Source organism: Phascolarctos cinereus, unplaced genomic scaffold, assembly GCF_003287225.1.
Source record: "Phascolarctos cinereus isolate Bilbo 61053 unplaced genomic scaffold, phaCin_HiC Scaffold_4;HRSCAF=312, whole genome shotgun sequence".
Lineage (NCBI taxonomy): Eukaryota > Metazoa > Chordata > Mammalia > Diprotodontia > Phascolarctidae > Phascolarctos > Phascolarctos cinereus.
In genome coordinates, this window is record NW_027555847.1 from 15,626,404 (window position 1) to 15,649,900 (window position 23,497).

A 23,497-nucleotide genomic window follows, 5' to 3' on the forward strand; every position below is an offset into this window, starting at 1 on the left:
AGCGCGCAGCCCCGCGCAGAGCGCAGCCCAGCGCAGAAGGAAGCGAAGCGCGGCCGATTGGGCAGCCGGAGCCAAGCGCAACAGAGGCGGCGGTGGTGCAGAGCCGAGCTAGCGCCCGGTGCCGCGGGCGAGGCCGGACCCTGCTCCTGCCCCTGCCCCGCCCCACCCCGCCCCGCCCCGCCCCCCGGAGGCAGGCAGCCGGCCGCCAGCCCTCCTGCCCGCGCCTCTCCGGGAGCGGCCCCGGCAGCAGCGGGCAGCCGGGAAACGAGTGAGTGAGCGAGTGAGCGCGGAGCCGGGCGGCTTGGGAAGGAGCCGCGCTAGCCGGAGCCCGAGCAAAGAGGAGGCGACGGGCGGAGAGCGAGCCAGCGAGTGAGCAGGTAAGGAGCGAGGGCTTGGGCTGTTGCTATAACAGCAACCCCCAGCAGGCGGTCCCGGGGCAGGGAACGGAGGGGCCAGCGGCCAGGGTCAGCCGCAGTCCCGCGCCCCTTGCCGGCCCAGGGGCGTCCAACTTTCTTCCCCGGGGCCAGGCGGCAGAGACTCGTTCTTTGCCCAGGAGCTGGCGATGCTGCCCTTTCTCGCGGCCCCGGGGCTGCTGCTACTGCTACCGTTGTCGCTACTACGGGCGGCCCCGCTGGGACAGAGGGAGCCCCGATCCCCTGCCGCCAGCCCCTCCTCCTGTTGCACCCCTCCGGGGCTCCCCATCTCCCCCGCTCCAGAGGTTTCCCTGAGAGAATCCCCTCCCCCGGAGTCTCCCTCTGGGTTACCATGACCCCTTGTCTTGGACTTCGGCCCCCCCCCGCCCCAGTAGTGAAAGCAGGGACGCAGCTAGCCAGAGCTTGGAGGGATCCTTCCTTTCCCCCACCCCTCGCCCCTAGTCCAACCTTCCAGGTGCTCAGGAAACGTCTCCAGGCAATAGTGTTCTCTTCTCTCCCCCCTCTCTCCCCCACCCCCCGGCCTCAGTCCCAGTCCCCTGGTAGAAGCTTCCTTCCGTCACTGTGGCGATGTCGGGGGCCAGTGGAAGAAAGGGGAGTAGAAGCTCTGCTTAGAATTTTAGAGGGGCCCCCCCGCCATCGTGGGCTTTATTTGTCTTCTAGGGTCCGAGGGAGACTCGGACTCCGAGGTTTGTGGGACGGAACAGCCCCCAAGGTCAGAGCAGCCTTGGCTAGGGTGTAGAGGGAACGTCTGGGGGAGGGGGCTCCCAGGGACTGGGGGTTCTCAGGTTTGACGGGAGGGGGAGGACATTAGCTGACAGCCAAGAGAGTCTTGGAATGGGAGGAAAGGTCCCCTCATCTTCGGGAGCAGGTGTCTTCCACGCTTTCTGTCCGATTACTGTTCTCTCTCTCTCTCTCTCTCTCTCTCTCTCTCTCTCTCTCTCTCTCTCTCTCTCTCTCTCTCTCTCTCTCTCTCTCTCTCTGTGTGTGTGTGTGTGTGTGTGTGTAGGGGGGGTTAAAGGGGGAAATCTCTATGATCTCTCCCTTAGATTCTCGCTTCCTTTGGATACCTTTCAAACGGCTTTTCGTTGTGCACCTACTATGTGCAAAGCCCTTTGGTCGTGTACCATAGTACTCGTACTGGAAGAGATCTCTATTACCTATGCTGGAGGGGGCGGGGGTTAGAGATGGCTCTGAGCTCTGTGTTCTCTCTGTTAATGGAGGTATAGCGGAGGGGGTGGGGGGCCGGAATCTCGCCGTCTGTGGAGATGTTTCTGCGTGTCTCTGGAGGCCCATGGTGTCCCGGGACCAGTGGATTAGCTTGGGACAGGGACGAGGGACTGAGAACGCGGCTGAGAGTGGCGATTTCTCCCACACCCTCCCATCCCCCCCCATTATGTGTCTTGGGAGGGAATCCCTGCTGGAAAACTGAGGCGGGAGATTGGTTGCCTCCCAATTAGTGGGATGGGACGGCAGGGAGTGTCGGGGCCGGGTAGGCAGCCTCGAACAGCACCCTGAGTCCCCAGGCCCAGGTTCCCTTCCGTGCCCCAAGGCATCCCCTTCCCCACGTGCTTTTCTCTCTGAGGCTTTGGGCAGAAACCTCTCTGGGGATCCTCGGAGAGGCCCCGGAGAAAGAGGTGCACAGAAACCCGGCTGCCTCGCTGGGCAGCTCCAGGCTGCCAGAGCTGCCGGCCTCGCCTGGGCTGTGCGCTTTAGCCAGCCGGTGCCGGAGGCGGCTTCTCCAGGCAGTGCTTCCTTGGAAGTGGGCACTGGCCACACAGCTGGCTCGCCACGGGGCTATGGGCAGGACCCTTCTGGGCTAGCCACACCTCCAAGTTTACCCCTGGCAGGAGGTAAAGAAGGGATCCCAGGCCTGCCTTGGAGTTTCTTGGGGCAGGGTTTAGAAACCCCAAACCGGCTTATCCCAGGCTCTACCCAGATCATTGGATTCCAGCCCCCCTGAAGGAGAAGGAACCTCAGAGATCTCCCAGTCCAATCCACTCACTTTACAGATAAAGATGCTAGGGCCCTAGGAAATACAATGATTTTCCCAGCAAAGTACATGTTTGCAAACAGATGGCACTTAATAAATGCATTAATATGAAATCTGAAAACATAATTGAGAAATAGCACCATAGAGCATTCCCAGTACCTTTGAATAAAACTGTCACTTAGCCATCCTTACAATCAGCCTAGCTTAGAACTGTTTTTAGATGACAATAACAGCTAACATTTATGATGTGTGAAATGCCATATATTTCTCATTTGATCCCCACAACGGTCGTATCATGTAGATGCTATCAGTGTCACCATTTTACAGATGAGGAAACTGAGGCTGGGGGGTTAAGTGACTTTGCCCAAGTCACACAGTAAAGTGCCTGAGGCAGCATTTGAACTCAGGTCTTCCTGATTCAATGTCCAGTTCTTTGTCCACTGTTAGCATAAAACAGCCCCAGGGAAACCAGTAATTCTCTGAGAGGCAACAAGCTTATAAAAAATTGGGAGGCACAATAACTGGTTCTTTCTCTGCCACTCACCTCTCTGGGCCTCAGTTTCCCCTATTGTAAACTAAGGGGCATAGACTAAATAACCTCAACCTCAGACTGGCTAATCAAAGAACCCACAAAATATGCAGATTATTGTTATTGTGACTGTTGTTGGTATTGTTATTATTAGCTGAAGAAAAGGACCTTTAAGCAGGCTGTCCAGGGCCAGTCCTACATCTAAACAAAGTGTATAGCTGTCTCGAAGGAGTAAATACCAGCACTGATACCAAGAGATACCAGGAAAGCCCCGCTATCTCACCATCTCACCACCAGCCCGTCAAAGCGCCTGAAGCTCTGCCCTTAGCATGTCGTTCCTTTGTTTAAGTCTTCCTCTCCAGAAGGCAGCTCTTGAAATACATTCATGTCACCCAGAAGGGGGTGACACATTTGTCTCTTGTCTCCATTAGTGTCCTCCTTCTCTTCGGCTTTCACATCTCCGAATTCTTAGCCCTGGGAGATCAAGTGCAATCCTGTTGTTTTCCAGGTTAGAGAAACTGGGGGCGAGAGAGGGCTTTAGCCCCAGAAGGGACCAGATTCCCTGGCCTCTGAGAGAGGATCCAGGAAGCAGGCCTTGAGTGCTATGTCCATTTTGGAAAGATATATTTTAGGAAGAACGCAGATGAACCAGAGCAGGCCCAGGGGAAGCTCCCTGGATGCTGAGAGGACTGGAAATCATGCAGAACAAGGAGCTGGTGAAGGAATCAGGCAGATGGAGCCTGGAGAAGGGAAGACTTTGGGGGCATTATTGCTGCCTTCAAGTGGGCTGTCATGGAGAGGGGGGATTAAGCCAGTTCTGCTTGACCCCAGAGGGCAGAACCAGGAGCCAGGAGCAGAAGCGGAAAATAGGCAGATTTCAGCTAGGAAAACTTCCTAACTATTAGAGCTTTCCAAAAAGGGAATGAGATGCTTTGATAAGTAATGAGTTGCTTGTCACTAGCAGCCTTCAGATAATGTCTGGGCTTGCCAAGGAATATTGTGTAGACTGTGTCTGCTTGGTATGAATTGGACCAGCCAACTGAGGGTCCATCCAACTCTAATAACAAAAATTATTACTATAAATCATAGCTAACAATTTTATGGCATTTGATTCACTATTCACACAGCCCCGTGAAGTAAGTTGGGACACTGAGGCCAGACTTGCCCAGGGTAACACAGTCAATCAAGTTGAGAATGAGGATTTTTGGAGAGGGGAGAAGGCAGGTCCAGAGCCTGGAAGAGCTGAGAACATAGCTGGGAGGATGAGAGGGAGGAATGGGAAGGGAGGCCCCCAGTGAGAGGGCCCAGGGATTTAGGGGCTCAGAGACTTTGCGAGAATATGAGGTATCAAGAAATAGGAATCTGATTGCACCTTTTCTAAATGAAGATAAGCATTTGCCTTTGGGTGGGATGAAATAGATCTCCTCAGATTATTCCCAGACTGGAAACCAGACTTTTATTTGTCCTGTGGAAACAGACTGCATTGGACATACTGATAAAGGGAAGATGGTGACTGATGCAGTTTTCAACAAAAACTAGTCTGGATAAGTGAGCATGTGCCTTATATTTACGGAATTGTAGACACCCCAGGGACTCATCATGTAGAGGCTAAGGATTTAGGATGCTGGAGTGTTATATAATGTATTATTATGAAATTCATCTCTCCATTAAGAATCCGACTTTTAAAAATTGGGTGGTTCTGTAGTTCTTATGGAACTTGGAAGCTTCTTTATAATATATTACTGTCGATCAGTCAGCCAATCAATAAACATGTAATAAACACTTACTTTGTGCCAGACCTTGTTCTAAGCTCTGAGGATACAAAGGCTTTTGTCTTTGTGAAATGACATCCGACCTCAAAGAGCTTACATTCTATCAGAATGTATGTACAACATGTACATACATAGGTGCTCTATGTACAAAACAGATACCAGGTGATGGATGGGGGCACCAGCAGCTAGGGGCTTCATGCAGCTGTATCTCAGATGAAGAGAGGGATTTTAGGAATGCATTCCAGGCTTGGGGACCAGCCCGTGCAAAGGCATGGAAATTGGAAATTGGCATGTAATGAGGAACAGTAAGAAGTCTGGGTTAGCTGGAATGCCGTGTGTGTGAAGGGGAGGACAGAGTGATAAGAATGACAAGGGAGTTTGGGGTCAGGGAAGCACAGGCAGAGGGCTGTGCCTCTGTTAGCCAAGGAAGTGCTGAGAGGGATGTATGGGGTAATGGAAGAAAGGAAAGAAGCTCGAGGCTAGGAGTCAGGAAACCTGGCTCCCTGTCCTAGGTCTGGAAAAGACTCACTTTGACGTCTCTGGGCCTCTAGAAAATAAAGGGATTGGGCCAGACGGCTTCTGAGCTCCATGTCAGTTCTAATGTTCATTGACTTCTGGGTAACAATGCAAGGCAGTGTATGATTAGTGGGTCAGGCACCAAGAAATCCAAAGATGATCAGTGTGAATGGCTGGGGAGGCCTTGAGGAGCCAGCAGGACTTGACCTGGATCTTAAAGGATGGGTGAGCTTAGGGTAAGGTGAAGAGGAGCACTCAGGAAACATGACTTGGAACATGCCTTTACCTCCCCCTCCTGCCCCTTCCCTAACTCTACCAGGAATCCTCCAGCCTCTCACCTTCCCATTGCTTTTAGATTGGTCTCCCCACTCTTATGATGGCAGTAAGTCCAAACGATGTCTGACTCCTTTTAGATAACACCAATAACTCTCAACAAATTCTGGCAGAATTATGAAGCAAATGTTTTGTGAGCACTTGGGGTGAGGAGGAGGAGGAACAGAAGTGATTACCAAGACCTATCCTAGGTGCCCTAAGAACAAGTCACACAAAACTGCCAACTTTGGCTGGGTTATTAGACTAGTGCCACAGATATCGTGTATGTGGATTTGGCAATAATAATTATTATAACATTTATATGGTACTTTAAGCTTTGCAAAGTGGTTTTGATATATTGTGTTATGCAACCCTCCCACAACCTTTCCAGGTAGGTGCTGTTATCAGTCATCAAGCATTTATTAAACAACTACTATGCGGCTGGCACATTTTTATCCCCATTTTACAGAAAAGAAACTAGGAGTAGGAGAAGTTAAGGAACTTCCCTACAGACACACAGCTCTTAAGTGGCTGAGGCAATATTCAAACTCAGGTCCTCCTGACTCTGTCTGTGACTCTCTTTGGCAAAAGCATTTCTTTTATATCCTTTTGAACAAAATGAAGCAATCTGGCCTGAATCCCAAGTGGCCAAGCAGGAGGTATGGAAAGAACACTAGATTTGGAGTCTGCTGACCTGGGCTCAGATCCCAGTTCTGCTACTTCAGAGACAGTGATGGTCTCTGTAGATCTGGGCAAAATAGTTGATCTCTCTGGGCCTCAGTTTCCCCATCTGTAAAATAAAGTGGTTGGATTAGATATCTAAGGTTCCCTCTAGTTCTAAGGCTTGTGAAATTTACATTTACCCAAAGACTATTGACTGAATGGATCAATGTCAACCTGCAAGGACTTTTGTAGTGGGAGGCCACAGGGCTTTTGTCCTCAGATGTGAACTGGTAATATTTTTAGCATTTGCATAGATGAAGGCGTGTTTATCAGGCTTGCAGGTGACTCAAAGAGGGAGGAATAACAAATATGTTAAATGACCAAAATCAATCTCATTCAACAAGCATTTATTATCTACTCTACACAAGATGCAATGCAAAATACAAAAACGACATTTTAAAATGGCCACCTTCAAGGAATCTACCTTCTACTGGCAGATAATAATATTAATAATAATTGTTGTAATCACTTTGAGATTCCCCAAGCACTTTATGATAATTATCTCATTTGATCCTCACAACAACCCTGGAAGACAGGTGGTTTTATTATCCCCACTTTACAGGTGGGGAAATCAAGGCAGAGGTTAAATGACATGCCCAGGGTCACATAGCTAATATGTCAGACTTCCAGTAGCCTGCACTCTGTCTGCTACACCTTGCTGCCCATGCTTTAGGAAAATTATTTTGGTAGCTGTATGGATGATTGAGTCTGAGAATGGAAAGTCCAGATGCAGGGAGCCCAATTAGGAGCCTCTTGCAATAGTCTGTAGGGAGAGGTGATGTGTGAATGGAGAAAAGAGGACAGTGCAGGAGTTATGATTTACAAGGGTTGGCAAGGTTCTAGGTGGCTTGATCTGATCAGTAAAAATTTAAATTGGGACAGATTTGTAAGCATTTAAGTGAAAAAGAGAAAAAAAAACCAAATATGAGGTTTGTGGAACCTGGCTTGGCTGGCTTCCCCGGGGTTTTCGCTAGCCCACAAACTCAGTGTTGGCTAACAGGGTGATCTGTTCGCTCCAAACCCTCCTGCCAGCTGAGGCTCCAAGCACAGCAGGAATCTGGTGTCCGGAATGGGGAGGGGATCAGCCAGCTCCCTCCCTGTCCTCTGTCCTGGTCAAATGACATCTGAAGCATTGTGCTCAGTTCCGGGCACCACATTTTTCAAGGGTCATTGACAAACGCGTGTCGTCAGAGTATGGTGACCGATATGGTGGTGCAATCTGAAGTCTTTGTCATCTGAGCCGGGGTCTCAGGGGCTGGAGATGGTTTGTTCAAGAGAACAGAAGACAGGGGGATGACGATTTAGCACTTCTGGGGCTCTGAGTCCATCCCCTCTTGTTGGACAGATGAGGAAACTGAGACCCTGAGAGGTTTTATGACTTGTTTGGAATGACAGGTGGCAGAGGCAGGATCCGGGCCCAGCTTGTCTGGCCACGAACCCAGGGCTCCTTCAAGTATACCACACTGCCTCTTGGACAAGGTCACTGTATTCAAATGGCTGTGGAGCCTCATTCGTTAAGCACCTTGGGACTGGCCATACAATGACAAAAACAATACACCCCTGCCCTCAAAGAGTTTCCACTCCCTGAGGGGAGGAATGCTTGCTTTTGTCCTTACACTTCTTTTTTGTCATTGTTCTGCCCTAACTTACAGAGATTGTTGTAGAGTCTAAGGGAGATTCATTTGCTACCCAAGGATCTCAGGCTCTCCAACTTGAGCTAGTGCCTAGCACAGTGCTCTGTACGCAGGAGGCAAAAAAAAAAAAAAACATTTATTGAATGAATGATTGAGAATGCCAGAGGGTATGGGTGCAGGAAATGCCCAAGGACAGGAAATTAATTGGGGGATAGATTTGAGGAAAGGAATTTGTATCCATTGGACCTGGGTTCAAATTCTGACTGCCACTTGCCATCTTTGTGACCTTGGATGAGTCACTTAACTTGGATAAGTCTCAGTTTCCTCACATGTAAAATAAGAGATTGGATTGGATGGCCTTCCAGCTCTAGAGCCATCCAGAGAGCGCTGATGCAAGGAAACAAAGGGGATAGGAATTTCCTTGGCCAGCCAAGCACATGTATGGCTAGACCTTGTTGAGGTTTGGATCTGACACCTGTCCTCTAGATGGTCCTGAAACCTGTGTGTTGATTGCTTTGGTTTCTTGATCAAAATTCCTTTGGAGAAACCTCCTTCCTTGTCTGAGCTATGTACACTTTAATGGTTGGGGGAAGGGGGTTCCCTGTTGAACTTGGCAAGGGTGAAGAAAGGGAGAATAGGGAGCCAGGCAGCCAGGAGGGAGAGGGCTGGCAGCTGTGAAGGTTGGCTCCACATTCTTCCCGGGTGATTCATTACAGGAACATTCTAACACTTTGAGAACTGTCCAGCAATGGAACAGTCAGGCTGCCTTGTGATTGTCCAATGAGGTAGCCCTCTGTCATCGGAAATGTTCAAACACTTGGCCTGGGTATGTCAAGGATTTTGGCAAGATAGATTTTTGTGAGTAAAGGGGTCAGGTAAAATCACCTTTGTAGTTCCTTCTGAGTCCACATGTGTCTCTCCGTTCCCTCGGGGACTGATCGGCCAGGGTGTGCATTAAACAAGACTTCTGGCTTCCCCAGCTACTTTGAGGGGGTAGGAGGAAGGAGAATGAATCCTGATTGGGGGAGGGGGAAGAGGTGTAGGAGAAAGGCTCCTGGAAGTTCAGATCTTGCCGGCCTTCTAGAGAGTAGAGTAACCTTCTCCTCTACCGAGGCAGAAGGGATTTGTCCAAAGTCACATGAAAAGGTTGTGGCCATTCGTGACTCCCTTCATACTGCCTGACTTTTAAAATGTTACCTTTTATTGATGCCTCATGTCCCAACATCTGGGTCACTTTTCCCACTCTCTGGAAATTTATCAGAGAAATCACCACCTGCTGTGATCATGACTGATAGCATATACACCATTCTACCCAGGTAGTTCTCCAACTTTCTGCTCAGGGAGGCAAGAGCTGCTTTATTCACTGTTCTCTGGGACCGCTATTGGCTTTTCGGTTACTCAAAGTTCAGTTTATTTTTAGTGTTTCATATCTGTTGTTGTGGTGACTGTATGTATTGGGTTTTTCATTTTTTTTATTGATTTCTTTTGGTTTTACATCACTTTCATTTCCAAATATCTCCTCTCTCCTCCCCATCCAGAGAATCAGCATCTGTAATGAAGAATAAAAAAAATGAAGGGGAGTGGGAGCAGTTCAGCAAAAAAAACCCAACCAACTTATCAGCTGGGTCTGACGATGTATGCAGTGTTCCCTGCATGCCCCTAGTGCCCCACCTCTGAAAAGAAGAGAGGGAGGTGAACATTCTCATCTCCTCTTCAGGGCCAGTCTGTGTATGCTGTGCCACCTGACTTGTGTGCCCTGTTGCCTAAGACTCCCTGGGTTAGTAGCTAAAGAAGAGCCCGTAGGATGAGTGAGTATGCTGTTTGTATTCAAATAATGATCACAGAATCATTGACTTGGAGCTGGAAAGGACTTCAGCAGTCATCCAGTCCAACCCTTTCTTTGTACAGATGAAGAAACTGAGGCCCAGAGAAGTTAAAAGACTTCCCTAAGGTCACACAGCCAGTAAGTGGCCCACTTCCCATCCAGTGCCCTCGTGGGATTATGCTACATGTGCTGGAGTAGCCCTCAGTTAAAAGCAAAATCTAGCTGATCCAGAAGCTTCTCCCTCTCCCTGACCCTGGGCTCCCTTTTCCAAATCTGCTGTTCAAGTCTTCATTCACACTCAAGTGTCAATGGCTAATGAGAGCTTTGACAGCCAAGGGGTTCTGATTTTGAGCAGTCATCAAAGTTGCTATTAAAAGAAGGTGAGGCCGAAGCTCAGGGTGGGTTTTGCAAGAGACTAGAAGGAGCCCCCTAGACTTGTCAAAGCCAGGAGAATCCATGGGAGAGGGGGTTGGATAACTAGGACCTCTCCAGGCCAAGGAATTTGGACTTGAGGGAGGATGGGTGTTCTTTGATGGCAGAGACTGACTTTTGCCTTGATTGGCATCCCTAGCGATTAGCACAGTGCCTAGAAAAGGAGGTTTTTAATGGATGTTTCTTGGCTTACTGACTAATGGAAAGATCATTGAGTTTATAGGCTTATAGGCTAGAAGTCAAGAGAATCTCCAGGTCATTTGTCCAGCCCCTTCCTTTTTCACATGAGGGATCTGAAGCCCATGATGGAGAAATGACCTGTCAAGAGTCACATGGGTGGTACAATGTGAGATCTGAACTCAGGTCCTCCAGCTCCCACTGTGCTGTACTGTTTCTCATTGTCTGTGACTTTCCATTTCTGGGCCTCAGTTTATTTTTCTTCAAAATGAGGGAAATTGAGGTAGGTGTCCCATAGGGCCATTACCAACTCTAAAATCCCATGATCTCTTCTGTAAGGCATTATGCTAAAAGCTGGGAGTGCAGATATAATCACAAAGCCTGACAGTCCCTGCCCTCAAAGAATGGGTGATGACATTCTAATGGGGGTGATGACACAAAGGAGGCTGAAGGGAGTGAGGAGTAGGGAGAAGATGGCAGCCATGCCTGGGTGGCAGCCAAGGCTGAAGCATAGCCACGAGAGGGAGAAGCCTGGCAGGCCTGGATCCATCCCCAAAATGAAGGCAGACACAGACCGCTGCTGGACTCTGCTTCTGCCCGCCCCCCTCTCTCCTGGATATCTGTCTCTCTTTACCCCTCCTTCATGGTGAACCTCATGTCCCACCCACTCCCACCAACAATGCTCTTCTCTGGTCCTGCTTTGGGCCCCCAGGGGTGGACCCAAGGCTGTCAGGAAGGGAACATTTGAAAACAGCTCCAGACTGTTTCTTGAAGATGAACAAGGTACCATAGGAGAGAATAGAGAATGTGGTCAAGAAGACGAAAGACCCTTGGACGTGTCACTGGAGGGCTGGCTGCAAGAAACTGAAAACATGCCCAATGAGTTCATATCCACATGTCATGGGGCCCACACCTCATCTCCTGCTTCCTGACTCTACCCCAGAGAAGAGCCAAAGAGAAGGGAAAGCATCCCTCCCCCACCACCTCGGGGCACCTTGGCATTGTTTGCCCACTGATGGATGACAGGCTAGGGGATGCTATCAAATCGACTGCACCAGGGTTTCCCACTGCCCTCACAGCCCCATTGGTGAAAGCAGCAACTCACCTCCTGACCTGGATCTTCCAAGACCTGGGAGAAAGCAGGTCTTTGCGTCAGCTTGGGAGACCCTCCTGCTACCCCTCGAGGCTTGTGAATAGGCTACTCTTGTACTGGGAAGAAGCATGTGGCTGGGTGGTGCTATCTCTTTTGGAAATGGATAGATAATGTTGAAGGGCTAATTCAAGGTCAGAGACCATAAGCTCTGTCCTGTCATTAGTATTACTATTAATATGATTATTATATGAGGCAGTGTGGTGCAGTGGATAGACAGCTGGCCTTGAGCCTTGAAGACTTGGATTAAAGCCTCCTGACACAGATGGACTGTGTGACCCTAGGCAAGACACTTCCCTTTTCCGTGCTCTAGACAATTCTGTGGCAACCTGCACCTAGATAAACATCTGATGTTAGAGAGGGGATTCTTGGTTAGACTTACTAGCAGCCGAGGTCCCTGGCAGCCTGGCAGCCTGGCAGAGGCACTTTCCTCACCTGGGAGCTCCCTATAGTAGTAAAACCACAAGCCCAGCCCTGATCCTTCTATTATTAATAACAAGCATCAATATTAGTCCTGGTTGCCTCTTCCAGGAGCCTCCAGCTGAGTCAGGTGGAGGACTGTAGTCTGGTGTTATTGGTGTGAGGACATCAGCTTTCAGGAGGTCCAGGGGCAGCTGTCCAGATGTGGCACCCGGGGCAGACCCTGGAAGCAAGCAGAGCAGTTCTCTGCTTCTGATGGGACCTTGGGCAAGTCTCCGGTCCCTGGCTTCAACGGCCTCCTCTGTAAAAGGAGGGGGCTGGGCAGGTGATGTCTAATGGGATCTTCTGACCCCTTAGAGAAGTCTGGAACCTCTCAGGTGCCAGCACCTCAGCTGCCATTGAGTCAAACTGGGGCCTGACCAGAAATGCCCTCTCTAACATCACCCACAAGTGTTTATCCAGCCCCTGCTGAGAGGCATCCCAGTCTGGGGAGCTCAGCTCACTTCCAATCATTAGCTTATCTGTAGCCTAAATCAGTCCCTGTGCTCCTGGTTCTGCTCTCCAAGGCTAGGCTTGCCACCCCTGACGAGGGTGAGTCTGGGGTAAAGGTCACCAGCTGGCTGCATCCCAGACTTGGAGGCAGACACAGGCCAGGCTGGAGGAAGATGCAGAAGGATGAACAGAGACTCGGAGCTCTGTGTAATCTTGGGCAAAGCCCATGTGGTTTAGAGCTGGAAGGGACCATAGATGCCATTGAGTGCCCCTGCTTCATTTTACAGATGAGGAAACGGAGGCCCCAAGGAGTGAAGCCACTCACCCAAGTTTACACAGATTGTAAGTGGCTAGGGTGGCTACGTGGTGCAGTGGATTAAGTACTAGAGCAGGGATCAGCAAGACCTGAGTTCAAATCCAGCCTCCAACACATGTCACTTAACCTCTGTCTTACTTTCCTCATCTGTAAATTGGGGCCAATATAGCACCTACCTCCCATGGTTATTGTGAAGATTAAATGAGAAAATATTCGTAAAGCGCTTTGCTTATTAGCTCAAGCCTGGCATGTAGTAGATGCTATAGACATACTAGCAGTTATTATTATTATCATTACTACTACTAAATCCCTTCCTGGTCAGTTAGAATTCTTGGAGATTCCTCACTCATAAATGCTTGCTAGCATAAAAGGGTGGGCCAAGCCAGAGCTCTGTGGGAGGGTCTCTAAGGGGGAGGTGATGGGCATTGCACCCATCTGTGGGAAGAAATGGGAAATCCAAGTGGGAAGTAATTTATTTAGGTAAGAGATGGAGCATGTCTGTCTGTAATGGGAGACCTGGGGCATGTGGTCAGGTCCTGCATGGGGTCTTCCAGGGTCCAGAGAGCTGGGGGGGGGGCGGGTAATTGAAGCTGAAAATGTCCTATGGACACTGCCCAGAGAAGCCTGGGGAAAGGGAGGTGAAGGCACCATGATGGAGGGAGGGGGTGAGACCATCTGCAGAGCTGGGAAATAGACAGAGTGGGAGCATACCAGCATCAGGAGGGAGGCTTCCATAGTAGATGGTGTTTCAGCTGAATCTTGAAAAAGGAAAGGACTCTGGGAGGTGGGGATGGGAAAAGAATGAATGCTAAGCATTGGGGAGAGCTGATGGAAAGGCATGGAGATGGGAGATGTAGGGGTGTGTGTGTGTGTGTGTGTGTGTGTGTGTGACAGAGGTGTGGGAAAGGAGAGCTGTATGTAAAGAGCGTAGGAAGGTTAGTCACCATGTCCAGAGGAATTGTTGTTTATTCAAGAAGCAGCAGGGAGCTACTGAAGCTTCTTGAGCAGGGGAGGGTCACATGTCAGGTCTTAGCTCCTGGTAAATCCCTTTGGCGCAGGCTGAAGAATGGACTGAACTGGGGAAAGATTTAAGGCAGGGAGACCATTTGGAAGCAGTTACAAAAGTCCAGGCACGAGGGGATGAGGGCCAGCACTGGAGCAGAAAGTTATGTAGGCACAGCAGGAGCAGGATTTGGCACCTGACTGGCTCTTCTAGAGAGAGCAGGGGGAGGTGTCGAGGATGACACTGAGCATGTGAACCTGGGAAGCCACAAGGGTGGTGGTGCCCTCAGCAGAAACAGGTCAGTCTGGCAGAGGGATGGGTTTGGGGCGCTTCTGAGCATGTTGAGTTTCAGATGTCTCTGGGACATCAATCTTGAAATGTCCAGGCACATGGTCAACTCGGAAGAGGCCGGGAACCAAGGCATAGACTCTGGAGTCATCCACACAGAGATGGCAGACAAAGTCACCACGGGACTGAGTAGAGAGAGAAGAGGGCCCAGGCAGAGCCTTGGGGACCATCCATAGGTAGTGGCCACGGTATCGGGGGTGATGATTCAGCAGAAGGAGCGGTCGGATAGGTAGGAGAAGAACCGGGGAGAGTCCAGGGGAGAAAGAACCTCGTCCACAAAGTCAAACGCTGACAGGTCAGAAAGGATTCAGATGGAGAAAACACCATCAGCTTAGGCAACTAAGTGATCCTTGTCATTGGCATGTCTGTAGTTTGTAGGCATGGTATTGTATGTATGTACATGGTCTGTTCACACGTTTGCAGTGTGTACATGCAGCGTGTATGCTTGTGTGCACACAATTGTGTGTGTATTATCTTCACGTTGTGACTATGTATGCATCTGGTAGATGGGCAGTGATTGGGTGAACATGCCAGGCACAGTGGGGTGTGTGCACAGTTTGGGGAATGGGATATACAGTTCTGTGTGTTTGCGTGATTCTTGGACAAAAACAACCTTATCTTGCTGTGGATTGAAGGGAGACCCCAGTCAAGACTGGGGAAGAAGGTGTATGAGTAAAGAGGAACGTTTTATATGTCACCAGTTAATGAGCCAACAAGGCATAGTGCTTGGCACCTGGGGAAAACAAAATAAAACAGCCCCTGACCTCAAGGAGCTTCCATTCTGATGAGGGAGATAACACATACTCCTGTAAATTGATACAAAATAAAATACCAGTTGATTTTTGGAGGAAGGCATTAATTGGCATGTGGGAGAGATGGAGAGGCTTTGGCTGAGCTTTATGCCATGACAAAAACACAATCACAAGCCCCCATTTCTATAGTGCTCTAAGGTTGGCAATGTGCTTTCCCCAAACAACCAAGCGAGGGAAGCAGTTTGTCAATACAATCATTCCCATTTTACAGATGTCGAAGCTGAGGCTGAGAGAGGCACATAGCCAGGAAGTGGCTCAGGTCCAGCCAGGTGTCCTGTCTCCAGGCTCAGTGGTCATTGGACTTTATCACTGGGAGTCACCAGCTGCCTCCTGGGTGTGAATGCCTGACAAGGGACTCTGCTGACCAGAATGGGGCTGGCCCTTGGGTCGGATGCGTGGTTAGTCCTGAGTACCAGAGCAGTAAAGAATTGTAGGCTTGGAGGAAATTCGATTCTGAGGCCAAAGTGGGGAGCTGGAACCCACAGCTCCTGAGCTGAGGGCCAGAGGGGCAGCCTACCTGTAGAAGCCAAGAGGAGAGAGGGAGAAAACAGGAAGTTTATAAGCAGAGAGCTGACTCACACGCGTTCAGGGAATGGAGCTCAGTGGAAAACATTGGGGCAGGGCAGGAGGTGGACTGCCACTGGGACAGCAGCTTTGGCAAGGAAGCCCACAGGGGTGTACATGGGGCCCAGACGGGAAGGGACCCTGGTCCAGAGACAGGGAGAGGGCCTGAGGCTGGAAGAGAGAGTGGAGGTGGAAAGGACCCTCCCCTCTCCTTGCCAAGACTTCCCTTCAGCCCAGCCCTTTCTCCCCCTCCCCACCCCCATACATACATATATACACACACACTTTCACGCCTCTGTCTGGCCGCTGTCTCCCCTGCGCTGGTATTTTTAGACTCCAAGATTCTCCTGTCTGTGGGCCTAGAACATGGTGTACCCTTTTACAATGATCAATATGGTATGGGGCTATTTATAGGTGCCCAGGGACCCCGGGGCCTGGCAGAAGGAGAAGCTCTAGGGGCAGTCCTGGAGGGCAGAGATGGGGGAACCCAAATCCTGGCTGAGAAAGCCCCTGAGGGTAGCTGGGGGCATCAAAGGGGGACCCCAGAGCCTGAGCCTTGGGTGGTGACCTTGGAGGCTAGGGCCTGGTGGTAGGAAAGCCTCTGTGGTCAGCCCTGGACAACAGCAATGAGAATTCTGGGTGAGGACATCAGCCTGGGCCCAAGAGGGGCCAGAGGAAAAGACGGGGGACTCCATGACCTAGGATGGGTAGATGAGAGGAAATGGGAAGGCTGTGGACGTGAGAGAGAAGAATGCACGAGCCACGTCAGGAGAAAGCGTCCTGGGCCTTTCAGACACACTTTCCAATTCTGAGACCTTGACTGATGAGATGTGAGAGCTGGAAGGGGCCTCAGAGACAATCTAGTCCTGCTCCCACATTTCACAGATTTTTAAACTGAGACCTACAGAATGGAAATGACCTGCCCGAGGCCACACAGGTCTTCTCTTTGTCTCTCTGAGACTCTCCCGGGGTTGCCCAGGCCAGGCAGTGTCCACAGGCCAAGCTGCCCAGGGGAAAGTATTTCAGAAACCCCTCTGTTGTCCCAGACCCCAGAGGGATTCCCCTGGTGACCTCAGGGCTTCCCAATATCTCGGACCTCAGGAGCTCCTCATCTTTGCAGCCTGTTCCTTCCCCCTTCCTCCCTTTAGGACACAAACATCCTATTTCAGAGCTGCCCCAGGTGTGTGTGTGGGTGCTAAGTGGGAGCATGCAGAGGCAGAATCACGCATTGGGAGGCAGGCTGTCCCAAGAGGCAGACGTACTGGGTTCAAATTCCAGCTCTGCCTCATACTAGCTGTGGGCCCTCGGGTGAATCACTTCCCTCTCTGGGAATCAGTTTCCTTATCTGGAAGTCTGGTGACTTCCTGCCTGTGCCCAGTCGCACTAGGCTGGCTGGAGAGGAGATGCTTCTCCCCAAGTCCCCCCACCTCGGGATGGTGGCCGGGGAAGCAAGAGACCCAGGCCTTCCAACTGAACAGGAGAGAACCCAAGTCCTGGGGTATGTCTGAGGGGATGTCAGAGCAATGGGCTGGGCCTTTTTTGTCTGTATCCCTAACTCCAGCACAATGCCTGGCCCATGGCAGTCTCTTCATACATGGTTGTTGATTGACTAATTGGTGTCAGGTAGTGGAGGGTGGCATAGTGTCAGCCCTAGATTAGGAGACAGGAGGCCTGCCTTCTATGGTTACCTACAAGGCCTGCCCTGCCCCTCTCCACTCACTGTTCATTCAGGGGGTCCTTACAGAGTACCTGGATGCCCGCCCAGCCCTGTTTATGGCTCTGTCACTCAGGGACACAGAGGAAAACAAGACAGGCCCTGGCCCCTGACTTTCCCAGGCTAATCAGGGTACAGGCCCCACAGAGCCTTCTGGGAAGACCATCGATATCACAGTTCTCATTGAAGCTGGAAGTGGGAGCCCAGAGAAGGGGCAGGGGGAGGCAGAGTCATGGGGATAGGGGTAGTCTGGACAGACTTCTTGGATGGGGTGGAAATTGTGCTGAGCTGGGAAACAGCTCCACAGAGTTGAAGGAATGAACGCCTCTGTACTTATTGGCAAGGAAAAAAAATGTTTATGCTGCAGGCTTCTGCTGTCCCTGGGTCTCCTCTCTCACAATTTCTCGTCTTCTCCCGATTGAATCTCCTAGGGCCCACTGGAAAGTTGTGTTCCAGCAGAGGGGTGGGTCACTCTGCTCTCTGGGAGAGCCTGTGCCCTGCAGAAGCTCCGGAGGGGCTGGTGGTGGAGGTTTGGAGGGGAAGGCCCACGCCAGGCTGCAGGCCCTGTCTGGACCTCAGCCCTAGAAGAGTGCCTCCTTGGGATGAATGAGGATGATAATAATAAGCATGAGTGGCTTACACAGAATCTGGAGCTCTGTCTAGGCCTCACTGGCTGTGAGTGACCCCTGGGAGCTTAGCAGGGCCTGACTCAAGTCCCCTAGCCTATTCAGAAGGACCATCTGCAGCCAGGGGTTTGAGGTGGCTGAATCTGGTGTCATGCCTGGCCTTCAGCATGGGAGAAGAAGTGAAAGGGAAATGGAGTGAAGGGGGATGAGGCCAGGCATGGCCAGAGGCTCAGCACATGCCAGATCCTGGCAAGATTCATCAGGCCCCCCCCTTTTTTTTTCAGTGAGGCAATTGGGGTTAAGTGACTTGCCCAGAGTCACACAGCTAGGAAGTCTTATGTGTCTGAGGCCAGATTTGAACTCAGGTCCTCCTGACTCCAGGGCCAGTGCTCATCGCCACCTAGCTGCCCTCATCAGGTCCTTTTAAGAGTTGGATACTGGATACTGGCAGGTCTCCCCAAAAAGGCCTTCAGAGCCTAAGGGGGGCTGGGTGGGCCCTTTCCAAGGAAACCATTGCCCAAGCTAGTCCTGTGGGGCTGGGCACCCCCACACACACACCTGATTGGAAGGAGAGGGCGATGCTAAAAAGCTGACAGTCGGCCTGCTGTACGGGGGAGGGGGCTGACAGTCGGCCTGCCGTACAGGGGAGGGGGCACAGGCGTAATTCACTTGGCCAGACTCAAACTCTGCCATGTGATACATTAGGATAAGTTGAGGATTAAAGTGGAAATATCGGGAGATCTGCTCCCAGGTCCCCCAGGACAGCTGTGAGTCTGTTTACTGTGCCGATAATAGCTTCCAGGTGTGGTGAGTGAATCACTCTGGGAGCCAGCCTCTGGGTAGTATCCCACCTACAGCACCTCATCCCCTCCTGCTATCAGCCCTGTGAATCATGCAGCGGAAGTAGGCACTCCCCCCATTTTATAGATGAGAAGACTGAGGTGCAGGGATGCCAAGTGCCTCCCATAGCTGCAGAACTAGACCTCAAACCCAGGTCTTCCCTCTCCAGATGCTGCTCTCCTTCCACTGGACCACCCTGGCTTCTGGTTCATTCATTTGAGGGGATGGGGGACAATCAGACCTGTAGATAGAGAGTCAGCTGCTCTGTAATATCTAGGTCTGGAAAGATGGTTGAGGATCACAGCGAATAAAGGTGGGAGGCGGCATTGGAACCCAAGTCTTCCCGACCCCATGGCCAGCCCTCCCCCCACTTAGTCCAGTTGCCTTTCTCATTTATAATTCATGTAAAGGATCAATTTGAACTTTAAGGCACTATATAAATGTCAGTTAGTATTAGAATTAGGGGTAGGATTATAGCAGGCTGTGGACAGCTCTCTGTATCATCTGTGCAGGGCTCAGAATGGTCTGAGCCGCTTGAAATTTGGAAAGAAATTCGAAAGCTCCAGCTCCTACCCCTCTCAGCCAGAGGCCGGGGCAGCAGAGGTGCTCAGAATGTCCCCGAATAGTTTAGCTGGGGGATGGGGACAGCTGAGCCCTTCTCAGGAGGTAGGATGCTGGAGAAGCCACAGACAGACCCGGTCTGCCAGCCTGTGCAAGGACAGCTTACCCACTGCCCATCAGAGGGTCCTGGCTCCTTCCCTTAGTAACACACACTGAGGCACTTCTCAGGTGTCGAAGATGACATTCCACCCCCCAGCTCAGGCTCTTGTCTGCATCACCTCTTAAAAAGGCCTTTCTTGATCCCTCCCCGCAGCTGTTAGCACTCTCCCCACCCCAGCCCTCCATGTTACTTTGTATGTATTTTGAATTTGCTTGTATGTGTATATGTTGTTTTCCCTGACAGAATGTAAGCCTCTTGAAGGCAGGGACTGATTTCATCTTGTTTTGCCAGTGCCTAGCCTATAATAGTTTGCTGTATTGAATTGCATTCTTGTCATAGGGCCATAGATTTCCAGCTGGAAAGAACCTCTGAGTCTAGCTGTTTTATTTTATTTATTTATTTATCATCTCTTTATTCTTTAATTTATTCTTGTTTGTTATTTAATTTGGGGGCCTAGAAAACTTGTCACTTGCCCAGGTCACACAGATAATAAATGTCATGGGTGGGATTTGAACTCTGGTCTTCTTGTCTCTGACAGCTCCTGCCTTCAGAAACAGAGCTCTGCTTGGAATGATGCTAGAGGGCTTGGAATGCTTGCTATCAGGTCGGTCTCTGTACTTGAGGACTTCAGAGACTGACATCCCCTAGGCTGGGAAATGAGGAGATAGTTCTGTGAGGCAGGAGGCCGGGGATGTTCCTGGCTGAGGACCAACACGGCCCCCAGGGTTTGTGGTCAACCAAGTCATGGAAAATCACCCAATCAAAAAATTCAGAGCTGGGAAGGGACCTGTGGGCCACCTGGTCCAGTCCCTTCATGCAGCTGCTGAAGGCACTGAAGCCCAGATAGGGAAATCACCCATCCAAGAACACACAGCAAGTTAATGGGACAGCCAGGAGTAGAAGCCGGATCTCCAGGATTTCCGAGTCAACATGGCAGCAGCATTCCAGCAAGAGGACATCTGAGGCTGTAAAGAACAACCCCAGCCCTTGGGGAGAACAGTGGGAGAAGACAAACTGCCCTCCACTATTCTGCACCAGCCTCATCATGGGCCCAGGCTCTGAGAGTGTGGCAGATAGACACCCCATTGCTCTGGATTGAAGTTTGTGGCACCTGGGATCAGACACGGAGCCTAAACGGACATCTGGTCCAACATCATTTTACACTAGGGGAAACTGAGGCTCAGAACAGGGAAGCAGCAGAGGGCCATGCAGGCAGTGATTAGCCAAGTCCCCTGGCTCTGGTTGCAGGGCTGTTCCTGATGGAGAACAGAGGGATTAGTTATTATTCATTGAATGGGGTCCCAGGGTGCAGGGATGGACATCCCACCCTGACGTGCCTCTTTCTGAAGCTTAATTATCCTGGGTCATAATGGCTAGAGAGCCAGTCTCAGAGCCAGGTGGGCCTGCATTCAGAGCCATGGAACTCTGATCAGGCCAGCTCGCCTGCGTCCCAGCGCCCCCAGACAGCCTTCTGACCCTAAATTGCAGAACACTTGCTGATCTGTGCTGAGGAAGGGAGTTTTCTCACCAGAAGGTTCCCACACCAGTCAATCACCAAGCTCCCATTAATCACCTATCTTGTGGTTATCACAGTCCTAGACACCAGTGACATATAACAGAATGAACCACGGGAAGGTCCTGGCTTTTCCTATAGATAGCAGTCTCACCTAAGTCATGTTCCACAGGCCAGACCTTTCCTGGGAAGCCTGACACCCCCTGCCCCTAGCACAGGGCCTTATACACAGCAAGTGATCAGTAAATATCAAATATTGAACGAATGACATAAACAGGAGGGGGAAGGGGAAGGCAATAAAATTATCTGCCCTCAGTCAATGAATAACATTTATTACATGCCTACTATTTGCCAGGCAAGGCACTGTGCCAAGCCGTAGGGATACAATGACCAACCCCCCCCCAAAAAAAAAACCCTATTCTTGGGAGTTTATAGTCTAGCCAAGGAAAACAACTAACATGTGTGAACATGTGTATATGTATGTGTATAAATATATGTATATAGATGCAAGGTGATTTGTGGGGTGGTCACCCCAAATGCTAATGGGAGCAGCTGGGAGGATCAGAGAAGGGGTTCTGAGAGGGACAGAGGAGAGGAGATGGGGGCATTCCAGGTGTAGAGGACAGACAGGGCCAAGGCATAGAGGAGGGGGTAGAATATGGGCTTGTGAATAGCCATGGGGAACAGTGGGTCTCCATTCCCATTGAACAGAGGGAATGATTAGATGTTGTCTAGAACCTAAGGACCCCATCCCTAAGGAGATGCTTTACCAGGGGGAGCAGTACAGTGAGAAGAGCCTGGGATGAGAGAACTCTCTAGAAGACCCAGCCCCACCGGGCACTTGAGGTGAAGACAGTGTGGTAGAGAGCGTGGGGTCCTGGAGCTGCTCCCCAAAGGTCCCTCAGGGCCCTCTTCCATGGCTCCCCCACTCCCCCGATTTCCCTCCTAGACCCTGCTCCTGTCTTTCTCCCACAAGTACACCCCTCATCCCCCCACAGGTCCCTCCCCTGTGCTGTGAGCCTTCATGGCCTGCCTCTCGTCTTTACTGTGTTCCAGCCCTAGGAGCACCCACCCGTCTTGTCCAGGCTCTACCCCTAGGATTCCCTTGTTGATTCCAGCTTCTCCCCCGGGTTTCCCTATAAGCTCTTCTCTCGTCTCTGCCTCCTGGAGGTCTCTGGCTCTTCTTCCCTGGGTGCCCCCATTTCTCCCTTCAGGTTTCACACCTCCTCTCCTCTTCACTGACCCCCCCCCCAGTTCTTTCCCAGCCCCATCAATGAGTGGGAGGATGTCCTTTCCCTGGAGACCTCCTTTGCTGGTGCTGCTGTTTCCTCTTCCTCCAGGGGGGCGGGGCGGGGGAAGGTGAGCCTGGAAAGTGAAGGAGGGGTGGAACTGAGGCGAGGATGCTCAGGGTGGGGGTGATTGCCCTATTCTATCCCAGCTCCTTGGCTGGGGCTCTGGGCCTGGAACAAGTAGAGAAGGCTGAAGGTACTCTCCCCTTTCCCCACCCCAGGAAGAGGGCAAAGAGGGGGAGAGGAGTGTTCCTCTGAAGACTCTTTAATGTTAATTGTAGTCTACCTTCTGAATGACAGCCCAGTGAATTCAGTAGGAACATTTATGTAAATCAGATGCAAACAGAATGCAGATGAGGGCATCCCCAGAAATCAGCGGGGGAGGCAGCTCGTAGGAGAAGTGGAGCTCTGGGAAGCAGGTCTGGGGGCAGGGGTGCTGCCCAGAAAGGGACCTGCCGGGAGACAGGGGCACACCAAGCCCAGAGCACTGGGGGGGAAAGGAAGGCCTGCTGCCGTCAGTGGGGTAGGGATGGAGGCAGGGGCATTCCCAGCTTGGAGCTTCCTCATTCTGAACTTGGATGAGAGAAGGAAACCCCCTCCTGGGGCAAGCATGACAGGGGTTGGGGCTGAGAATTAGCCAGACTGGGCTAACAGTAATGAGATCCGGCATTTCTGTGGGCCTTGAAAGCTTTCAAAGTGGTTTTCAGAGACCACATTTGAGAAGTCAGTCAATGAGCATTTATTAAGTGCCTGCTGTGTACCAGGTGATGCACTAAGACCTGGAGATACAAAGATAGAGAGCCACAACCAGGACTGAGCAGCTGAGACTTTGCTCCAAGCAGCAGCATGACAGGGAAAGCATGTCCCCAGGTGAAATGCCACCTCCCTTCCACCACAGTCTCACAAAAGTCATCCCTGGTTTTGTTTTTGTTCAATCCAGCCTCTCAGAAGACTGCCTAAGATCTCACCTCCTACTTTCCCCATGAAGCACAGGCATAGGCCAGATGAATAACCCTGAATGGGGTTGAGTGATGTTTCCTCTCTGTTGCTCTCTGGAGACATGTTCATGCCCTCTCAGGGAATGGAGAGCAGGGAACGTGACCTTGGGAGAAAGGTCACTTTCAGCAACTCCCACCTTCTGACCTCCTGGCTCCTAAGACTCCTCAGCTCCTATAATGTCTGTGCCCAGCCTACCTCAGTGACTGAACAGACTCTACATGTCACTCCACACTTCCTCCCCACACACACACACACACCCTAGTCAGGACAAATCAATTGAATCTGCCCGAGATGCCAACATTCCTAATTATGAATCACATATCAGGACTTGAATGCAGGTCTTCCA

The 23,497-nt window shown here is 51.0% G+C and overlaps 1 protein-coding gene across 1 annotated transcript in view; it reads left to right on the forward strand.

The window, feature by feature from the left end:
* The first annotated feature begins 212 nt into the window (after positions 1-212).
* LOC110197030 (sodium channel protein type 5 subunit alpha-like) overlaps positions 213-23,497 on the forward strand; it is a 188,873-nt gene continuing 165,588 nt past the window's right edge. Inside the window, exon 1 of the mRNA XM_078152081.1 lies at positions 213-377. The gene's annotated coding sequence lies outside the window, so the exon portion shown is untranslated. The remainder of the gene's footprint in view (positions 378-23,497) is intronic.